The following is a 3,523-nucleotide window of genomic DNA, read 5'->3' as shown; positions in this document are numbered from 1 at the left end:
TCGACGTTTACTTTTCATTTCCCGCAAAATAACACGATTTGAAACTAACGATTTTCTTTTCAGTGTTGCCAGGCAAAACAAATAGCCCAAATTCCGCCTGAAAGTTTTTTTTTTAAATTAATTTTGATTAATTTGTAGTTTTTGTAGCGTAATATTACGTACGAAATAATTCTCGCAATATTTATAGTAAAATCATGCAAAAAGATAATAATAAATCAATTTGGAACTTAAAAGCAAATCGTAATTAATTATAATATAATTACTGTATATAAAATGTGTAAAAAGTCCATTCGCGATCGTTTAAGAAGTTTAGTTTTTACGTTTTGAATAAATAAACACTATTTAAATTTGTTATTGACATTATTTGTAATTTGTTTTTATCGTATGAAAAACTTTCCTCCGATTACTCCGCTGAAATTTTATTTTATTTTACTATTTCAATAACAAAAATAACAATCGAGTCTTCTAATTATGTTAAAAGAAGAAATTTATAATTTTAACAATTAGTTTTAATTCGTGCGGCTTCGACATACATGGCATAAAGCGTCAGTTTTATCCGTTGTCGGATCTAGCCCGCAAATGAATTTAATGCCAAAGAGAGATGAGAAACAACGTCTGAAACCCGAACAACAATGATAACTCTGAGATTAAATTAGGATTCGAACCCAGATCCTTCATTCCAGCAAGCTGCTGTCATTTGAATTTAAATAAAATTATTCGCAAAGTAATAATTATTAATTCTTATTAATTTTAAACAATCAATTTATTTCAGTTTATTCTTTATTTTAAAAAAGTCTCCACTAATTTATTATATTTTTCCCAAAAAGTTTTTTTTTTAACTTTCATATTACCTTGGATTACAAATAATAAAATTGCAAAAACAAACTATTATTAAATTGTTAATTAATAATATGCCATTAAATTTTAAATTACGTCATTTAATTTCTTTTATTCACTTTACAGCATGTTAAATTATCAATTTATATATTGTTAAAAGACAATTAAGTACTAATCTGTGTGGTTAACTCATTAATGTTAAAGCGTTAACTCTTCTTAAGAATGGTAATAATTTTAGTGTAGGACGAATATTTCTTATGGAATGTTGCCAATTAGTCCAAGTGGTCAAGGAAACTGGAACTTTTTAATTAAATAAGGAGCCATTGAACAAAAATTGGTTAAAATTTATTTTCAACGCGTTACATTTTAACGCATCTGACTTAATTTACAATTTTTTTTATACGTTAATAATTTAATTCGATATTTATAAAATAAAATATATATATATATATATATATATATTTTCAAAAATTTTTCTTTAATAATCTAAAAACATATTTATATATTTTTTGATTAAATTTATTATTTATCCACAGATGGCGCTTACGATCAACTTTTAAATAGCGGAGCGATAATTTGAAAAAATAATAATTCAAAAGTTAAATAAAATTTAAAAAAAAATTAATTATAATTTATCAAAATAATTAAAACTATTTTTAAATAATATATTTAAATTACTTACGGAAGAATAAAATTAAATAATTTTAATCAATTAAAAAGAAAAAAAGAAAAAAAAATGTCGTCATTTTATTTTTTAATTAAAAAATAAAATAAAATAAAATTTCTTGACAGATTTTTAAAACATTTAATGAATATAAATTCTAGGGAAAATATCTGTTAATATTTAGGCCAGGGACCTTCATTTAAAGAAGAAATTATTACCGAAACTTTTCAGGGCCAAATTACTTTCGCTTGATGTGGGTACATTTCCGTTCACTTAAGACAAACGTTAAACAGATGTGTTAAATCGAAAATTCTCACCCCTAACTCAATTATTTTTTTTATCTTTTAACAAATAAATTTATATTAAAGAAACTACTAAATTATTTAAAAATAAAGCAAAATGTCTATGAAAAATCGGGAGGAGCATCGATTAGAGGAAACGTGGACAGGAGCGCTAAAAATTATTTTTAAAAGTAAGAGAAAACAAAGTAAACAAGGAAAAAAAAACTGGTTTTAAATTACAGAAAAATACTTAAATTGATGTATAAACTGTAGAAAAACACGTGTCTATGAGCATGAATGGTATAAAAAGCACGTGAATGTAAGCATGAATGACGAAAAGATACATTAATTGTTAAAACTTTGTACGTAAGAATTGTAGAAAGGATAAATAAGTATGGGTATAAAACATTTTAAAAATAGAGAAATAGGTATATAAATTATTGAAAAATATGTAATTATATGTATATATAAACACGAGAATACACTGTAGATAAAGAACACAAATTGTGAGAAAATAAATGAATATCTATGTAAATTAATGAAAAATAAAATTATAGGGAAAATGTAGTAAAACATACGTAAATACGCGTATAAATTACGTATTAAAACAACGAAGATAGACACAAATACAAATTATGAATAAATATATATTATATTCTGTTATAATAATATATTATATATCAAATTCTGCCAATTTGGTAGAATTTGTAGAAAAAATGCGGGAATAAATGTGCAAATTGTAAAAATAATTGCGCGAATTGTAGAAAAAACAAAAGAAATAACTTTTTTTTTTTTTTTGTTGAACTTATTGAACAAAAACTTGTTTAAAAAGTACAAGAATATGAACATACATATAGAAAATACATATAAATAGTTTTATAAATTATAGGAAAAAAATCTATACAAAATATAAAGTAGCCATAATTAACCATATAGATTCATGTATAAAAGCATATAAATTATATATAAAATATAAAATTAAAATAAATCCCATAACATATCAATCTTTTAATCATTTGCGAATGTCTTCGGGTTTAAATACCCTGTTTAAACCCCTTCGTTACACTTAATTACGTTTGCAAACGAAGAATGTGAATACATGCACATAGTAACTATAAAGTTACCCATTTGATTTCGATCTCATTTTTATTTATTTATTTTTTTTTTTTTAAGTACGAACGATAAAAATTAATCGAGAAGAGTCGGGGCGAGTGTCAAACGTGCATAGGGGATGAATAATAGGAGGATGGAGGTCGAAGGTCATCGTGCAGAGATCATATGCGGAAGCGATCGACTTACATCTGGGAAATAATCTTCTATCTTCTCCAAGATGGTGGTTAAAAGTAAAATAAACGTAAAGAAGATCCCAATGGGTCAATGACAGGTCTCATTAAGGTTAACTTACATTTTTCCCACACTTAACAGTTCAAGTTCTTTAGCCCGGTTGAATATTAGGAGTGACTGTAATGGAGATTATGAAATAAAAAAATTTGGACAATTTTTTTAAGTTCCTGTTCCTTTGCTGTCGGTGCCTATTGAGTTTTATGTTAAGACTTTAATTATTTATTTAATGAAGTGTATAAATAGAGGTTGTCCCTTCTCCTCCGGAGGTAAAAGTTATGCTTCTTTTTTTCTTCTAAACTGGGGGGAGGGAAGATTTTTTAATGATCTCAGGTAGGTGTATTTTACCCTTCTAGAAATAGGTGACGTCATTTTTGTAAACAAACAACAAAGAAGTGGG

The sequence above is a fragment of the Centruroides vittatus genome, unplaced genomic scaffold, assembly GCF_030686945.1.
Source record: "Centruroides vittatus isolate TY-2023 unplaced genomic scaffold, ASM3068694v2 contig_884, whole genome shotgun sequence".
NCBI classification, from domain to species: Eukaryota; Metazoa; Arthropoda; class Arachnida; order Scorpiones; family Buthidae; genus Centruroides; species Centruroides vittatus.
The sequence above is the reverse complement of the archived record's forward strand: the minus strand, read 5'-3'. Positions refer to the sequence as shown.